This window comes from Leptonychotes weddellii, chromosome 8 (genome assembly GCF_054177405.1).
Source record: "Leptonychotes weddellii isolate Sample4059 chromosome 8, ASM5417740v2, whole genome shotgun sequence".
In the NCBI taxonomy this organism is placed as follows: domain Eukaryota; kingdom Metazoa; phylum Chordata; class Mammalia; order Carnivora; family Phocidae; genus Leptonychotes; species Leptonychotes weddellii.
This window is the reverse complement of record NC_138376.1, coordinates 69,509,465-69,529,425: the sequence shown is the minus strand read 5'-3', so window position 1 is coordinate 69,529,425 and position 19,961 is coordinate 69,509,465.

Here is a 19,961-nt window from a genome sequence, read left to right as displayed (position 1 = left end):
AACAATTAGAAAAAAAATTAACAAATGACTTTATGTTGCCTGTTTCCTTGCTGTCCTGAGATTCTACTGAAGAAGGTGAGATCAATCGCTCTTCGATCATTCGATCTGTATGTTGAACTGCCCATTTAACAGCACTCTGCAAAGGTTTTTTTTTTTTTTTTTCTCTCCTAGTTTGTAGTATTTTATATTGGTACACATTCCTTGATCAGTGTTAATTTTCTTTATAATTCATTTTAAATTGACTCAATTTAAGTAATTATTTATGATTTACAAGGACTTTTTAAATGCTTGGATGCAAATATTTCATTTCTAAAACATACTCTATGGAAATGACTTATGTATGGGCCTTCTCTTGCAATTTTATTTTCAGTAGTAAAGTAAGGAAAATAACCTAATTATTCAACAATAAGAACTTAGTTTAGAAAGCGTAGCACATCATATACAATCATTTAGAATGACATGTGAAAATATATCAATTAGTATATTGCTAAATGGAAATTAGCACAGCACATAAAATATGTATCGTATGAAGCCATACAAAAACACATGTATCTATATGCTTAGAAAAATATGAAAAGTTATGTATAAAATAGTAATTTTTTATGTCTGAGATATGGTATTCTTTGTAATCTTTTTTACTTTTTGTCATGAAAAACATTACTTTGGTAAACAGCCAACAAAAAATAGGACAACTGTTCTTAACTGTAGAGAGCAAACATGGTTACCAGAGTGGAGGTGGGGCGGGGAGGATGGGTGAAATAGATGGCGGGGATTAAGGAGTGTACTGTTGTGATGAGCGCCAGGTGTTGTTTGGAAGTGTTGAATCACTATATCCTACACCTGAAACTGATTTTTCACTGGATGTTTACTCACTGGAATTTGAATAAAAATTTCAAAAAAAACCCCTGAAAGTGTCACAAAAACTTGCTATTTTCATGTGTGTGTGTTTATCTAGCAAACTTTCTTTCAAAATACATTTTTAGAGTTATGATGAAAATGACAGAGGAAACAGTCAATGTAGTAAAATTATCTTTGGGGCTACTTTGCCCTTCCCTTCCTCCCACCTCCGCCAGGAATATTAACTACATTTTTTTTTAATTTTTAAATTTTATTTATGCATTTGTGAGAGAGAGATAGAGCATGCTCACATGCATGAGCTCGCTCCCATGAGTTGGGGGGAGGAGCAGAGGGAGAGGGAAAAGCAGGCTCCCCACTGAGCAGGGAGCCCAGGGCTGGGCTGGATCCCAGGACTCTGGGATCATGACCAGACCCGAAGGCAGACGCTTAACTGACTGAGTCACCCAGATGTCCCAACAACATTCATGAAACACTCTGCCATAGTTTCCTCAAATTTAAAAGTTCCTGGCTATGTGTACTTTTTCTTCTCTTTTATTTCTTTCTTGTTTCTTTCTCTTTTTTTTTCCTTCTGTTTTTTCCTCCCTCTTTTGCCCTTCCTTTCTTCCTTCTCTCTCCCTTCTCTTCTTTTTCCCTTCTTTCTCTCTTTATTTCCCCTTTTCCCCCCTTTCTTCCTACCTTCTTTCTTCCCCCCTTTTGATTTTTTCCTCCATTTCTTCTTTCTTTTTCTTTCTACCTCTTTTCCTTCTTTCTTTCTTTTTCTTTCTACTTTCTTTCTTTCCCTCTCTTTCTTCTTCTTCTTCTTCCTTCCTTCCTTCCATCTTGACTTTTCTTAATAACTACCATATATTAGTAACTTTTTGTGCTATGTGCTTTTAAATATTTAATGCAATTTCATCTTCTCAGCAAGACTGACATTTTGATATCAGCTCCAGTTTATAGATTGGAGAAGTGAGAATCAGAGAGAATGGATACCATGCCAGGGTTATGCTAGTAAATAGGAGCAAAACATTGAATTCAGATCCTATCCAACTCCATTGCCAGTATTCTGTCCATGACCACACTCTCACTTCTTCCTACAGCTTTCTTCTTCCTTATTAAATATGCCTCTAGGGGCACCTGGCTGGCTCAGTTAGTTAAGTGCCCAACTCTTGATTTTGGCTCAGGTCATGATCTCAGGGTCCTGAGATCGAGCTCTGAGTTGGGGAGTCTGCTTGAGATTCTCTCTCTCTCCCTCTGCCCCCCAAGCCCCCCACTCTTTCTCAAATAAATAAATAAATAAGTCCTTAAAAATAAATAAGTAAATAAATAAACGACTTGACTGACTTAGCTGACTTGACAATCTTGACCTGTGTGCTTCTCTCATTGTACTGTTTCCTCTTGGATGGCCCTACTTTTACCAATAACAACACCTAAGGATGTTTTTACCTTAGGACTTTCTGGAAAAGACACAAAGATTTGTTGGGAATTATTGTCTGGCCTCATAATTTAAAAGGTAACATTTATTTGCATCACCTACATACTCATATCCAGCCATGTCTACCTACTGACATTGCATTGTGATATCATTTAACATTGCCAACTTATGTGTTCCGGAAACTCACTAGGTATTTAGTGAGAATTCAAGATTCTTTGTGAGATTCTCTTCTCAAACCTCCTTTATGTCATTAGTGAACATCTTACCCCACTCAGTCCACTGTGTACTGGGATGCTTAATTCTTAATTCAAGGACCTTATAAATGATCACAGACACCTTTGTAGTCATGTGCTAGATATTGTGCTAGGTACTGGGGAAACAACAGATGTACAAGAAAAGTTTCCTGATCTCTATGGAACTTCAATTATGACCCAAGTGGAGGTAATTGCATCAATTCAATTCCTTCCACCCTCAAGGCCAAATCAGACAGGCAAATGCTTGTGTTACCTTTATGTTCCTCTAGACCTATGGCATAATTCTGAGTCCTAGCATGTGGCCCTTGAAACAGCCACAACTTACTTCAAAGAAGTTGTTTATTTCTTGGTAGTTAATGAAATTATTGTGTATTTCATGAATTATCCCAAGCTTTCTAAATCATTTTTTCCTAAAGATATATATTGTCCATAAAATAAAAAATTTACCCAAATATTTCCTCAAATTCTAATAAATGGCAGTGACTATGGAAATCTTTGTATCCTATTTCTTTTCTTTTTTTTTTTTTTAAGATTTTATTTATTTATTTGAGACAGAGAGAATGAGAGGGAGGACGGTCAGAGGGAGAAGCAGACTCCCTGTGGAGCAGGGAGCCCGATGCGGGACTTGATCCCGGGACTCCAGGATCATGACCTGAGTCGAAGGCAGTCGCCTAACCAACTGAGCCACCCAGGCGCCCTTTGTATCCTATTTCTGTTCACACTTGTTGTTCTATAAATTATTAACAAGCAGTTTGAGAAAAATGATTAGCCATTTATTTGGACAACTATAATGTTATTTAGAATAATATTTAAGAGGCAACCATCTTTCCCAGTGGCATAACCAGATCAGGGGCTCAGACCAGGGACTATTTCCCCTATTTTCATATTTCACAAACTTATTATTCTCCTCATTAAGGATTAATATTCCTCTGTAATATCTCAGAAGTTGCCCCTGTCAGAGACAAATGAGAAGGACCAGATTTTGATGGTTTATGTTTGTGTGTGTGTCTGTGTGTGTTTATTTGTTGTTCATTTCGTTTCTGAAAGAGCAGACAGTATTCTTTATTATTAATTGATGAATATTTTGGTCCAACATAAATCATTGATTCACCCATTATAAAGTAGTTGTGCTCACTACATAATGCTCTTAAATCAAATGAATATTGAATACTACCATAGAGTAGAAACTTGTCATTAAAAGGCCTTCTATTTGGATGACTGCAGTGGTCAATGTCTCATTATAAACTGCTTTCTAAGTCAGACTGAGAAAGATAGGACAAAAATAACATTAAAAATTCTAGCAAAGGTGGTTATTTACAGTGCCTTTCAATCCCATATTCCCAAAATAACTGTTTTTCCTCCCTTCTTTTCTTCCTCCCTTTCTTTCAATAGTATTGTGACCCAAAGTAGTATATTTCAGTTACAACACATATAAAAGTTTTAGTGATCATTTGCATTGCAAAACTCCTGCTTAAAAAAAAAAAAAATGTCATTGGAATTTTGCTATAACCTAATCCTCAGGGTCAATTCTATGGGACTGTTTAATAGGTGAAAGCTCTGGGTAAAATAAATAAACCATTGTTCCCCCTACCAATCTCCCCTTCTTCAAAATGATGGAAATACAGGTATTGTGAAAGGGGAAACAAAGGAGTTTAAAATTGCAGGCTTTGTGAAGAACAAAGATAAGCTTTGTTGCACTGGTTTAAAAATACAAGATGTTTTCTGAAGATGATATAAAAAGGACAAAACACTGTAGAAATGTTTTCTAACCAGATAACTTCTAAATATGAAATAAGCTGATAGATGATTTTTTTTGTCTGTTTCTCAGATGTAAAAACTTATTTATTTTATGGTTATCACTATTAAGTGGAAATTGCCCAATAAGTCCTTTAAAATGAATGCCAGGAAATCAGCATTTTCATAAGTACCATTATTAATCAAATTATTTTAAAAATGATAATGGAATGTTCTATTATGTTGATCTATTACATATATGAAGTTGGAGGGGAGAACCTATTTCTAACTCAGCAGGAAATAGTTTGAGGCTGATTAAAAAAATATAGGTTGCAATAAGTTTTTGAGGCTTGTATTTTCTGCATGTGTGGTGGTGATGCCCATAAAATCTAATCCAGACTTTATATTCTCCAGGTAAAATTCCACTTCAAGGGGAGATAAATAAAATGTAACGGCAGAGAAGTTGTTTCAGGTCAAATCCCTGATTTCTTTAGCTCCAGTCTGATTTTTTCTTTTTTTTTACCCTAATTATTTGAATAGTTGTTAATGGCTTAGTATGTTTTGTATTGTGTGCCATTTGTTCTTCAGGGACCCCAGGATCAAAGCATTGCTGATGACAAAGTCCAATTACCAACAGTGTATGTATTTTAGATTATATGCATATATGTGTGTATATAGGTGTGTAAATATTTATATAAAAATAAGTATGTGTATATGTACATACACATTCATGTGCTTTAACACATCAATCCTCAAAGAATATGACAACAATTTCTAAGAATGCTCCCCCAATAATAAATATATTTGAAATACTAAGCAAAATTAAAACCACTGGTCAGTTGTCATCAGTAATGCTGTGTTTCTGTGACCTCCTTCCAGCAACTGCAGCCAGTCTTTCAAAGGTTTTTGAAAAGCAGCTTGAAGGTAAATTGTGCATCTGATGGAGACAAGCACATCTTCAGATTTTAACTGGGTTCATTTTAGTTTTCTGCTTTCTCAAAGAAAAAGAAACAAAGTGCTTTCTTGCTTGGTTATACACATGGATGGGGAGGCCTTTAACCCAAGCAGTCTGGTAAACCAAATCACTGAATTTCAAGTGAAGGGGAGTGACCGGGATTACTATGTGGTGCTTAGAAAAACATATTTCATCTTCCAAGTTTGTCTTCTATTTAAAGAAATATAATTTGTTTCTTTTTTGTTTCCTCTTCTAGTTTTCTTTTGTTTTTATTCCTCAGAAGTGGTGGATTTCCACTCTGGAAATTGGAGAAGGATGAAACCAGTTTCAGTTAAACATGGAAAATTTCTTGTAGGTAGTTTCTAATGTATAGGCATTGCTGTTTATATGTCCACAGGCTCGAGGTTTCTTGGTTTCTTTTACCCTATTGATATCACAAGAGTTTGTCATTTCTCTTTTTTAAGGAAAATAGCTTTCCCTTTGGTCATATTTTCTAAATTTGCCATGCAAAGAAATGTCAAAAGAAAAGAGAAAAATTGCATTAAAAACCTCTTTCTTATTTTTGATAAACTGTGAGAGCCATTTGTTTTATATTTTTGAATAAGACGTTCCTTTAGGGTTAAATTAGTTTCGAGAGGGCGTAACTAATCATAAAGGCAACATTAAATTAGGAATTTTATTTGCACTCTTTTGACCTTTATTTTGTATTAGTCTGTCCTGTTTTCTTTACTTTGTGCCTCAGCCATTTTACTAGCTGTATGACAATGTGAAATTTAATAAACACTACTAAGCTTTGGTTTCCAGTTTCCTAAGCTGTACAACAGAGATAATATTATGATATGATACATGTAAGAATATAAAGCATGATAAATTTCACATGTGTGTGTAAGTGCTTTATATATATGTATATATATAAGTGTGTATGTATATACATAGGATATAGGTGTGCGTATGCATTTATATATACATGTTGTTTATTTGTTTCACTCATTTTTCTGGGAATCTTGTCTCTAATCGTTTCCTCGTGTTGCTATTTTTGAATAGGGCGTTTGAAAAAAATCTCTATCCAACTGAAGATTCAATGAAACACTTTAAATATGTCAAACTAAATGTTTACTTCCCCTGTCTTGGGGAGAGGTTGTGTGGCTTTTGGTTCTGAGTTAGCGGTTTCAGTTTTAAAAGGTTTCTTGGGGAGTTTGAAGTTTTCTTTTTTTTTAATTCTCTTTATTTGAGAGAGAGAGAGAGTGAGCAGAAGCAGGCAGAGGGTCAGAGGAAGAGGGAGAAACAGACTCATTGCCGAGCAGGGAGCCCAATGCGGGGACTCGATCCCAGGACCCTGGGATCATGACCTGAGCCAAAGGCAGTTGCTTAACCACTGAGCCACCCAGGTGTCCCAGGAGTTTGAAGTTTTTGAGAATGATGGCCTGTTGGAAGAGAGAAAGAAGACTGTATAAACTTCCAGGAACGTTTCTTCAACTTTATGTTGTCTTTCTTTTCTTTTGTCTCTCTCTTTTAAAGTTAATTTTATTTTGTTTTAACAAGTTAAAAGGACAACATAGAAAAAGATAGGAGATAGAAATCAAAGGTTTGTTTGAAATAAGAGAATTGTGAAATAATAAAGAGTCCTTTCAAATTATCACTGAAAATTGAATTACATTCTAATTTAAGTGGAGAAAACTTAGAAAGTAGCCTATAGGAATTTCCCCTCAGGCTGGCGCCAGACTTTCTTTGCTGATTTAGGCCCTTAATTAGGCATAAACTAATCATGCTGTGAGCTCTAGAGAAGAAATGACACATAATTGTTAGTGCTAATTTCTTAATTGTTAGAAAGTGATACTTCAGTTCGTGCTTCATCCAACAAGAATGATCTGCAATGTGGCATCTCTTCCCTCCTCGTGTCAACAATTTACACTTAAAACATTGAAGAAAGAATACTTAACAATACACTTAATTCTCTTTACGGTGTCTTCAAAACAAATTTGATGTTCTGAAATATAACCCCTTCCACTAATGGAATGATTGATGTGGCTTCCATACTGAGAATGGGAAATTCAGTCAAAATGTAGAAAGCTATAGTTCATATCAAACCACCAATGCTAAGTTATCCAGGAGTAAGTCCATATGGCATGTATTGGATACATCGGCTTTCCAAACTTGTCCCCCCTCCCCCACTTACGTTCTCTTGAAGATAGAAGCTGGGGTCATAATTAAAATCATTATTAATTCATATTCATTCTATGCTATGACTTTAAAAGAGGTCAAGAAATCAAACAAATAATGGAAATCTGTATTTCCTCCTTTGAAAGAGAGCTAGATTTCAGGAAGGCTATAGTCATTATAATAAGTGCTTTACTTGCATGTTCTTGAATAAATAATGAAAAGTGTGGAATTAAAAATTCTTGAAAATGACAATTAAGAAAATGAAAGTGATATGGGAAAAAAACAGAAGGTCTTTTTGTTGGTTAATGGACAATGACATAGCTCTGATAGGAACCAAGCAGGAATTGTTCTTCTGCCTGTGGCCCACTTAGAGGGAATAAGAGAAAGGTGGGACTTACTCAAGGAAATCTCCAAGTTTTATGCTGTCCGTACAAATCACATAGGCTCAATATATAGTCATACATTTTCTTCTTCCCACCACCATTCCCATTCGTGCCACTGAATGGACCTCAAAGGAATAAAAACTGCAGAACAGGAAGTAGGTTTGTGTATTAGACTGAAATTAAAAGGAGAAAACAGACTTTATGGCAATGTTATAGTGAGTTTTAGTATATTATGGTTTGCAAATGTAGAATTGTCGCTGTTTTCTTTACAAAATTAATTTCAGTGAGTTTTTTTATGCTAATAGGATAGCAGTATGCATCTATTTAGTGGTATCTTAATATTAGAGTGCAAAGAGAATTATGAAAGCATGAATTTTAAGTCTTGGGAAAAATAATTGCAACCCAGCTTTAAGCAGTCAAGAAAGCCTAAGCGCAGCCTGTGCCCCAAGGATAGAGACACAGAAATGACTGTTTTAGTGCTGCCCCCCAGGGGCTCCCAGGCTAGTAATAGGGCTCTTCTCCAGAGCAATTAATAATGATGAGAGCTGCACAAGACCTATGAGCATCGTGTTGGGGGAGCAGAGGAAAAGAGTGAGACCCTTGTCTTTAAATGTCTTTATCAATAGTACAGCTCTGAATGTTCTTGTAATGTGCTCTACCCTTTTTCCAACTTCCTAACAGATAAGTAACCTTGTATGTAAAAATATTTTCATTTCAATATCTATGTATCTTATCTTTTTTAATAATTTACCACTGGTTCATGATTTTTCCCCCTTTTCTCTTATAAAGTCTCTACTACTCTTTACAGAAGCCCAATTAAAGTATATTTCAATTTAACAGTCTTATAATGTTGACGCATTTCCTATGAATTCATTCCAGTTTGATCTTGATCTGTATTTTTCAAGGAAAAGGCGTATATTCTTTGAATGCACTATTGATAATGTCTTAGACGAGGAGGAATCTGTTTAAAGGGCTGAATTAGACACATACTAGGTAGCTTTTAGGCTTTCATGGGAATGTAGTTTGTAATTTCCATATATTCTTAGAAGTATTAACATTAATGACATGTGCAATATCGAGGGAAATGAAATACTCCATATTATAGCCATAGTAACAGGTCAACGGAGTGTAGCTATGCAATCAAACATTCTTCTATCTGATAAAAATTAACAAACCAGGGAAAGTAATGGACTTAAAACATAAACACTGTGGAAGCCTGAGTATAGAGAACAAAGTATGTGTTTCTGGGAAAGTAGCTAAAGCAAGGCTGAGATATAATTAGGTAAATTACACTTACGGTTTTAAATAGCATGGTTGTGTCACATACTAATACCCTATTACTAGAAACCTCATTATCAGTAATATTTACAATATATTCAAACACTTAGCATGTCACAAGATTTCTTGCCCCAAATAGATTAATGATATATGTATATATATATATATATATATACACACACACATACACACGCCCACATAATACACATAGTTTTATGAGTTTATAACAAGTTCATTTAGGTTTTATAAATAAAGCATAATCTAATAATGATTTGCAAATATGCATTAATTGTGTATTTATGCAAAACTCTTTACTACATTTCCATTTACTGGAATTACTGTCAACACTACATATTTAACACTACTAAACAACTAATTCAGCTGAGATCTGGTAAAATTATCTTTGCACACCACCAGAATGTGATTTTGGAAGCTATCTACAACCTTTATTTATATTGTTTCACAGGTCACTGCACTGTTCAATTGCATTATTAATCTTTATATTTGATTTTAAATCTATTTTATCTTATATCTGAAATCCATTCATTAATTTTTGACTGGCTTCACAATTAGTTGAACAAAACTCAGTGGTTATTTTACTTTAAAGACTCTAGAGTTGCACTGGTTAGTGTGGTAAATTGTAACTACAGACTTTCTAGAGAAGCCATTTCTATTAAGTTAAATTTCACCTGCAAGATGCTAGGTGAATAAAGATGGGTAAGTATTAACCCTGTCTATAAACATATTTTTTAAAAGATTTATTTATTTATTTTAGAGAGAGAAAGAGAGGGAGCATGAGTGGGGGGGAGGGGCAGAGGGAGAAGGCAGAGAAAGAATCTCAAGCAGACTGCATGAGCCTGACATGGGGCTCTATCCCACGACCACGAGATCATGACCTGAGCCAAAATTAAGAGTCGCACGCTTAACTGACTGAGCCACCCGGGTGCCCCATCATATTTAAAACAGTAGTGTTAAAAGGAAAGTATGATACTACAGGACTGTTATTTAAAAGCTACAGCAATTTTTGGGGAGCCTGAATGGCTACGTTGGAAGAGCATGCAACTCTTGATCTCTGGGTCTTGAGTTCAAGCCCCACGTTGGGTGTAGAGATTACTGAAATAAAAATTTTAAAAACAAAATGAAAGCTAAACAATTTTCTGTCTCTAGAAGTGGAACATTGGTACTTACCTTTGGGACAAAGGTCTTTCAACAAAATTGTGGAGCCCTTTTATTCATATAGCTGTAGAGAAAATACTACTTACTTTTCCTTGAGTTCTTCCCAAATGCAGATGGTGAAAATTAAGTTACGCGCTCAATCTGTTAAGATAAATTGAGTTCTTCTGAAGATTCAGAATGATTTTCCTTTCTTATATTTGGAATTAGACTTCTCAATGCCTGAAGATTATTAATTATTCATAGAATATGCTTTTAACTTTTTGTCATCAGTTTTCACAAAGATTGGAAACTAAAACCAGTCATGCTAGTGAGAATTAAACTTCTTTTTATTTCATCCTTTAGAAAAGCCCATAAAGTGGTGCCTGGGTGGCTCAGTCATTAAGTGTCTGCTTTTGGCTCAGGTCATGATCACAGGGTTCCTGGATCAAGCCCCAAGTCAGGATCCCTGCTCAGCGAGGAGTCTGCTTCTCCTTCTCCCTCTGCTTCCTCCCCGGCTCATGCTCTCTCCCTCTCTCTCTCTCTGTCAAATAAATAGATAAAATCTTAAAAACAAACAAACAAACAAACAAACATAAAAAGACAATTGTCTTGATTTTTGATACTTCGTTTTCTCCTTTTTCACAATCTGTAAGAATAATAAAGAATGTCTCATTGGGCAAAAAAAAAAAAAAGATAATTGTCCTGGTTTGGGTCTCCCTAGAAGCAGACTCTGAGACAAAGTTGCCTGCAAATAGTTGATTTGGAAAGTGAAGCCAACTCGGAGAAAACACCACTGGGAGAGTAACACATGACGCATGGAAGAGAGAAAAGCCAATAGAGAAAGTCTGAGGGCACTCACAGTGTCCATAGATGACAGAGCTCGTTCCTTTGGCCAGAATCTGATAGACAGTACAAAACATGCCTCAGAGTTACCCAAGGAGGTAGAAGTTAAGATATTTGTCACTAATACCTTGTCCATTACTGGTCGAGGGCAGATCTGGGGAATATTAATTCTTTGGCACTTAGAGTTTGCCCTGTGTGGGAGCCGAACATGCTCCCATGTTCAAGAAAAAGACTTCAGGCCAAGAGAATCATAATATTCGCAGTAAGCAGGCTTTAGTATATAGATGTATATTAAAGAAAAAAAAAGATGACAGCAACCAAAGATTGAACACTGAGTAGAAATAAAAAGTTTTACTGCCAAGCAGAGAGCTTAATCTACCATGGAGTTTAGGAAGGCTCTTGAAAATCAGGAATGCAGTAGGAGAAATGGAGTGGGTCTTTTCAACAGAGAAGATTGTAACCCCCCACTATTCCATATTAGGAAAGCAAGGTCTCTGAATGTGGCTGAGGAGCTGACTGTATCTGAGTTTGTTATTTAAGCTGTGACTCAGCTGGAGATGGTCTGCTGTGTATGCATGGTGCTCAGTTTGAGATTATGTTGTCCAGGTGCTTCTGCTTGGCACTTGAGGTCTCCACCTTGGGATTCTGGAATCCAGCTGACTCTGCTTTGTGTGTGACCTGCCGGGGTTGGGATTATGGTGCCAGTCAGGTCTGCCCCAGTATCAGAAGCCTGAGTGAGGGGTCCATTCAGAGCTTTTCAGATGAGTGTCAGGAAAGAAAATAACACCATTTTTGAGAAGTGTTGTATTAATTTCACACAGCATTTGGGGAATAGGCCACATCTTTCTTGATAGAACTTGCAATTGGCCCTGAAGGAAAATGATGTCCCCACAGTTGATCATCATGGGACTTGGAAGTTCCAAGGAGGAAACTAGGTGAGATTTTCTTAGTCTTAATTATGTGATTTCTAGAAATTAAATGTTGTAGTGATTATGTAAAGTTGTCCATAGTGTACAATTCTGGGACATAATAGAGGTTAACTACTTATATATGGAGAAAGATTTACCAGGGTTTGGCCTAAAAGTATGTGATTTTTTTTTTTATTTTTGGCCTAGAAATTAAGCCAAAAGAGATTAAAGATAATTACGAGAAGGAAGGAAATAGCACTAATGAATATCTAATAGATACACATGCACATCAGTACAAATATAAGACAAAGATACACATTTTCTTTTATATATTCAATAACCCTAATTTATAAATTAGGAAATGGACATTTCGTAAAGAAAGGTATGATGTAGCTGCCATGTAATGCTCTGGGAAGGAGACCCCTCACTATGACAGCATTTCAGCCAGCAGTGCATCTGAATCTACTCATGAAGAAACCTCAAGCAAACCCCAAATGAAGAACGTTCTAGGAAGTGGGGAGAAGGCTATCTCCCTCAAAAATGCCAATGTCATGACAAGCAAAAGCAAAAAACAAAGGAAGGTTATGGAAATGTTCCAGATCAAAAGAGAAAAAAAATAGGCATGACAACTAGATATAATACCTGATTCTAAACTGGCTCCTAAAGGGAAATTTTACTATAAAGATCATTATGGGGTCAATTTTTAAAAATTGGAATATAGTTGTGAAATTATATAAAAGCACTATATTAAAGTTAAAATTTACTGAAGTAGATATCTGTATGTGGTTATGTAAGAGAGAATATCCTTATTTGTCAGGAAGACACATTGAGGAATTTAGGGTAAATGACCACTTTGTATGCAACTTACTCCCAAATGTTCAGGGAAAATAATATATATATATATATATATATATATATATATATATATTCGATATTCTATAATGTTATATATTATAGATATATAGATACCTATAGATATATTGACTTCTATAGATATATAATGTATATATTATTTATTATTCATATTTATATACTAATTTATATATTATTAATCTCTCTATATTTATATATTTATAGTATACAGTATATATAAAGAGTGAGAGATCATGGCAAAGCAAATGGGGCAAACTCTTAATAAGAGGTGAGTCCAGGTAGGGTATTAGTATTGGTAATGGGTATTTATATACTTTCTTATTTTTGCCACTTTCTGTATGTTTGCAGTTAATTCCAAATAAATTTTTAAAAAAAATTTGTGGGTTTTGGGATGCCTGGGTGGCGCAGTCAGTTAAGCATCTGCCTGCGGCTCAGGTCACGATCCTGGGTCCTGGGATCAAGTCCTGCATCAGGCTCTTGCTCAGCGGAGAGCCTGCTTCTCCCTCTGCCTTCAGCTCTCCCTGCTTGTGCTCTCTCTCTCTCTCTCTGACAAATAAATAAATAAAATCTTAAAAAAAATTTGTGGGTTTTGACATCAGAAAGATGCAGGATGAAATCCTGAGTGATCTTAGATAAGCTAGTTGGCTTCTCTGCATTTCAATGTTCTCTTTTTAAAACAGAGATAATCATATCACTTTGCACTACTATCGTGAGAGCAAAATGAATCGCTATTTGGAACATAATAAATAGGTGACCAGCAAAGGTTATCCCTTCCCTCAGAGTCCAAACTCATCTTCCGGATAAATATCATCGCTAAATCCAGTTTTTACAAGATTGATTAAATCCTCATATCTTTTTAATAACCTTTACATTTCATATTTTAAAAATTACACAATGGTAGAGATTTTAAGTTGTAGATTGTGGTCTTACTCTGATGGAATGTGAAGTCTTTAAAGTTCAGCAATATTTTGTATTCGTGTTGGCATTCCTAGCACTTAGTATAATTTTGGGCACTTAATAGATACTCATTTGCATGTTTACTGAAATGAGGTCAATAATCCACACCAGATATAACTAAAATTTGACCCAGCTATGGGGTCCAGTGGGTGATATTACGGCTGTAATATAGGCATCTGGATGCCCTGATCACCAAAGAGCTGGTCTGAGGTGAAAAGAATCAAGAGAAGCATCTCCCCTACTTCTGCTCTCATAGCCTTTCAGATCTAGACCACATACCAAGCCATTTTTCTTCCCCTTACAATCCATATTGTTTCTTTCCGAGATACTCAACGCCAAGCATGTTATGCAGCCTGCAGTCTTCTTCCTTAGAAGGGCTTGGTTCTAACATTTTCTTTCAATTCCTCTATAATTTTTTTTGAAGTAAACATTGTTTAAATTGAAATCAGTCTTTGTTTCCTCATTTTGAATCCAGGAAATGTGTTTAAATGGAACCAGTTAAGGCAAATATTGATTGAAGTCGCATGTGTGTGGTAGTCTGCTTAACACACTGGTTCTTAAGCAGCATGATTTTGCCCCCAGAGGAAACAAGGTAGATCAGGTCTGGAGACATTTCGGCTGTCAGAACTGGGGGTGGTGGTGATGCTGGCATCTAACTGGTAGAAGCCAGGGATGCTGCTAAGTATCCTACAGTGCACAGGACAGGCACCACCAGAAGAATTACCGACCCCAAATGTCCATAGTGCTAGGGTTGAGAAACCCTGATTTTAAGTGAAGGGGAAAGACTGCCATTAGGAATATTTAGTTAGATTTGATTTTCAAATAGAGACGAAACTATAAATTACTGAATCAAAGTCATACTTGTGTTTTGTAGACAAGTTTAATTGCATTTCAGCTTTGTATTTACCATTACAACCTGTCTAACACAGATGTTTACAGAACATTTATACTATCGTATGACAAGAATGTTTTCCATTTATCATAACTTTTCTGTGGCTTGTTCCACTGGTTTAGAACCATCAAAAGTTTGTCATTCAAAATCAGGTGACTTTGGTTTTGAAATTACTTTCACTTCTCTTTGATTTCTGAAATTTCCTACCTTCTATATAATGGTGAAAATATTTTCCCTTTTCTCACCTTAGTATAGCACCTGGGGAGCTTTTAAAAACCCTAATACTGGGGGGTGCCTGGGTGGCTCAGACTTAGGTTAAGCGACCAACTCTTGGTTTTGGCTCAGGTGATGACCTCATGGGTGGTGGGATTGAGCACCAAGGCGGGCTCTGAGTTCAGTGGGGAGTCTGGTTGAGATTGTCTCCATCTGCCCCTCACCGCCCAAATAAATAAATCTTAAAAATAAAAATAAAAATAAAAATCGTAATGCCTGGGTCCCATCCCAAAGATTTTGATTTGATTGCTCTAGGGTGGGGCCTGGGCATCAGTTGTTTTAAGAGGCCCACACGTGATATGTACCTAATTTTAGAAACAACTTAGTACATTCTCTTTAGCCAAATTCATCAACGACAGCTATTAACATTTTCATTTTTAAAGTGATTTATTTAAAAAATATAATTGTGAAAACAACATAATAAAATAATACTCTGTGAATAGGTTCTGAGAAGTAAGTCCTTAACTACCAAGTCAGTTCTGTTCTTGCTCCAGGAAAACTTTGTTTTTGTTAGTCTCTTTCTCTATCACATTAATGACTGTGGGAATGATCCTACTGGACTGAGCTCGTAAAAGGGACAATAATTTTCTCCGAACCTTTAGCTTTTAGCTCTGTACTTAACTACTTTATAGAAGCTGTCAATTTCATGGGCTTATATGCCCTTGCACATTCATTATTCCTTACGGTGTTCTGGGCCCTATGGTAAGCACTTACGAACGTCATGCCATCCAGTTCTCAGAATATCTGAGTGAGATGGAATAGGAATTATTTTTCTCCTTTGTGGATGAGAAAAATGGCTTCAGATCTGAAGTAACTTACCCTGTGGTTCGAGGTTAGTAAGTGGCAAACCTAGAGTGTGAACTCTAGTCTTATCTCTGTGAAACCCATGGTTGTAATGACTTGGGAATCCTCCCTATGAGGCTCATTGACTTGTTAATGCTGAGTCTCCCAGAGGCCAAAGGGAAAAACAGAGATGGGCAGGATATGAGATGTTCTTCTGCCCCTTGTCACCTTCTTAATCCTCCTACATTTCTTTCATTTCTTTATAAGTCTGGCTGGAGAGGCTCCACTTTTCAGTGCTTTGGTAGAGCAGAGTTTGACAGTTCTCAGGGAAAGCATCCCTGCTGACAATACAAGTGGAAATTGCGCAGCCACGTCCTTTGAGAAGGGCCTGAAGACCATGGTTATAAGCACAAAAGAGCATACCTACCAAAGGGTCAATAGAATTCTGGGTGGAGTGTCCTCCTTTTCTCCACTGTTCTGTTGATTCCACTGGAAGTGTAGCGGCTAGGAGTCTTTGGTTGCAAGCAATTGAAATAAACTCTGGGGGACCTGGGAACCTGGATCAAACGGATTTTTCTTTCTCTTCCTCTCTCTTTTTTTTGAGTATGGCTGGAAGAGAAGGCTGAAGAACCATGAGAAAGGCAGAGACCAGATGGTTATCAAAGGTCTTCACAGAAGAGATCATTTAATAGATTCACTAGGGCTCAACATTTATTTATTGGTTTTGTTTGTTTATTATCCTTACATTACTAAAATGTAAAATCTCAGGACAGAAAGTTGAACTGGCCAGGTGATGTAAGATGTTCACCCTTTAACTCTTCCCGGGCAATGAGAGGGTGAGTGATAGGATCTGGTGGAAGAAGATTTTTGGCTTTTCATAAGATGAGGCCAAGGTGGCTTGATTTATTCTCCCACCAACACTATTTGCACACAGTATGGATTAAGCAGTTGCCCAAAAAGAAATAGGGATGTAGATAAAACACAAATGCACTGCTGGGTCTCAGCAGAGGGCACCAAACAACAAAAACAGAGCCAGAATTGAGATTGCTGAGGGCATGGCTGATGTTCTGGTAATTTCCTATCAAGTGCCCACTTATCCAGACTCCACTCTCTCTCCTGGGCAAAAATAACACCTTTTCTAAATAGGAATGGGACAGCAAAATGGTAACCCTTGTTTAACGTTCATCTTGGGGAGGCGATTTATTTCTCCTGCACAGTATTGGAGAAATAATAGTATTTGTGTATTTGTTTTTAAAACCACATAAATAGGGCGCCTGGGTGGCTCAGTTGGTTAAGTGACTGCCTTCGGCTCAGGTCATGATCCTGGAGTCCCGGGATCGAGTCCCGCATCGGGCTCCCTGCTCCGCGGGGAGTCTGCTTCTCCCTCTGACCCTCCTCCCTCTCATGCTCTCTGTCTCTCATTCTCTCTCTCTCAAATAAATAAATAAAATCTTTGAAAAAAAAAGAAACCAAAAAACCACATAAATAACCAATTAAAAAAAAAAAAAAAAACAGAACAGGAACTTTCACATCCAGATGCACATTTCTTCTTCTCTTGAGAAAAAGAAAATCTGCCAATTGTGGACAAAAATCTGCTGGGCCAGAAAAAAAGACTGCCACTTCTAAACAGGCATGAGCTCTCCAGCTCATCTTAAGTACCACTACTTACCTCTGGCCCCCTTTCCTCATTTTCAGTACCTGCATGGTCCCTGTATTCCCTGGGCTTCTTGAACTTTTCTATGGGGAATCTCCAGGAAGCTCTCTGCTGATTTGTCAAACTCAGAAAAGTCAAACTTTCCTGCCAGCAATTACCAGTTTAGTTGCAACATCTTTGCATCTGACTGGATCCTTCATCCCCCTTTCACTCTAGTTCTGTCCACTCCTATCTTTCCAGAAGTTTAGAACTAGCACATCCAGATCCATAGCTGAGATCAGGAAACTGTGTCATTATGACCTCTTCTGGAGCTGAGCTCTGAGCTTCCACACAGTTCTTCAGGCCAAGAACTTCTACTAGACCCCTTCTCTGAGCCATGCATTCTCCTTGGCATGGCCTCTTTCTGAGGTGTTCAGTTTCTACCATTCTACAAAACTACCAATTCAGTTCATGAAGGCACTTGCCACTTGCTCTAACCATATGTATCTTAGGCCCCTTAGACTTTGGTATTGACCTTTTCCCATAAGTGAGGTCAGAATTCATTCTCCAGCTGGGACTGGGAGGAGCAGTGATTCCATTCAAGGCCATGAAGGTACTTACCGATGATCACCTGCTCCTACTGTCCCAACTTCACCCAACGGGTGAATCATCTATGATCGATTATGTATGGCCCTTGCAGCTGTCCTGGAGAAAAACCATCATAGAGAAGATGACTTTAGTTGACTCTGCCGGCATACAACAGTGAGCTTCATGCATCTTTTTAAAGCAGGCTTTTTCTGTCCCATCCACAGAATATTTTTCCTGATAAATGGAGTAAAAATACTGAAAAACTGAAGAGCTACAAAGAAAAGTGAGCAACACACTTCGGAAATGTCTACCTTAACCATTCTCTCACTGCTGTCCCTGCTTTGCAGCATGAGAGGAGCTTTCTCCACAACTGTTCAAACTTAGACCATGAGATATGGAATGGGAAGCTGTCTCAGCCCAGTGAGGCCATCCAGCTTCCTGTCCCCTTCTGTGGCACTGGCTCCATCCCATTGGTTCTTTAGTATCTCCTGAGATTGTGTTACATGACTCTGTGGGAACATGGAGACACATGGGCAACTCTGGGAAGGGAGTTTGTGCAGGAGCCTCTTCAGTGGGGTCCACCGAGTCTCAGGGAAAATAAGGTGACTGGCCTGAGCTATGCTAGGATCTACCTGCCCTCTTTTTTTTTTTTAATTTAATTTTATTATGTTATGTTAATCACCATACATTACATCATTAGTTTTTGATGTAGTGTTCCACGATTCATTGTTTGCATATAACACCCAGTGCTCCATTCAGTAATGCCCTCTTTAATACCCATCACCAGGTTAACCCATCCCTCCACCCCCCTCCCCTCTAGAACCCTCAGTTTGTTTCTTAGAGCCCATAGTCTCTCATGGTTCGTCTACCCCTCCGATTCCCCCCCTTCATTTTTCCCTTCCAGCTATCTTTTTTCTTTTTTTTAACATATAATGTATTGGGGCGCCTGGGTGGCTCAGTTGGTTAAGCGACTGCCTTCGGCTCAGGTCATGATCCTGGAGTCCCTGGATCGAGTCCCGCATCAAGGTCCCTGCTCGGCAGGGAGTCTGCTTCTCCCTCTGACCCTCCCCCCTCTCATGTGCTCTCTCTCATTCTCTCTCTCTCAAATAAATAAAAAAAGTCTTTAAAAAAAATTATAAAAAAAAAAACAAAAACATATAATGTATTATTTGTTTCAGACGTATAGGTCTGTGATTCAACAGTCTTACACAATTCACATTGCTCACCATAGCACATACCCTCCACAATTTCTATCATCCAGCCACCCGATCCCTCCCACCCCCCACCACTCCAGTGACCTCAGTTTGTTTCCTGAGATTAAGAATTCCTCATATCAGTGAGATCATATGATACATGTCTTTCTCTGATTGATTTATTTCGCTTAGCATAATACCCTTTAGTTCCATCCACGTCCTTGCAAATGGCAAGATATCGTTTTTTTTGGTGGCTGCACAATATTCCATTGTATGTATATACCACAGCTTCTTTATTCATTCATCTGTTGATGGACATCTTGGCTCTTTCCATAGGTTGGCTATTGTGGACATTGCTGCTATAAACATTGGGGTGCACGTACCCCTTCGGATCACTACATTTGTGTCTTTGAGGTAAATACCCAATAGTGCAATTGCTGGATTGTATGGTAGCTCTATTTTCAACTTTTTGAGGAACCTCCATACTGTTTTCCAGAGTGGCTGCACCAGTTTGCATTCCCACCAACAGTGTAGGAGGGTTCCCCTTTCTCCGCATCCCCGTCAACATCTGTCGTTTCCTGACTTGTTAATTTTAGCCATTCTGACTGATGTGAGGTGGTATCTCATTGAGGTTTTGATTTGGATTTCCCTGATGCTGAGCGATGTTGAGCACTTTTTCATTTGTCTGTTGGCCTTTTGGATGTCTTCTTTGGAAGTTCATGTCTGTTCATGTCTTCTGCCCATTTCTTGATTGGATTCTTTGTTCTTTGGGTGTTGGGTTTAATAAGTTCTTTATAGATTTTGGATACTAGCCCTTTATCTGATAT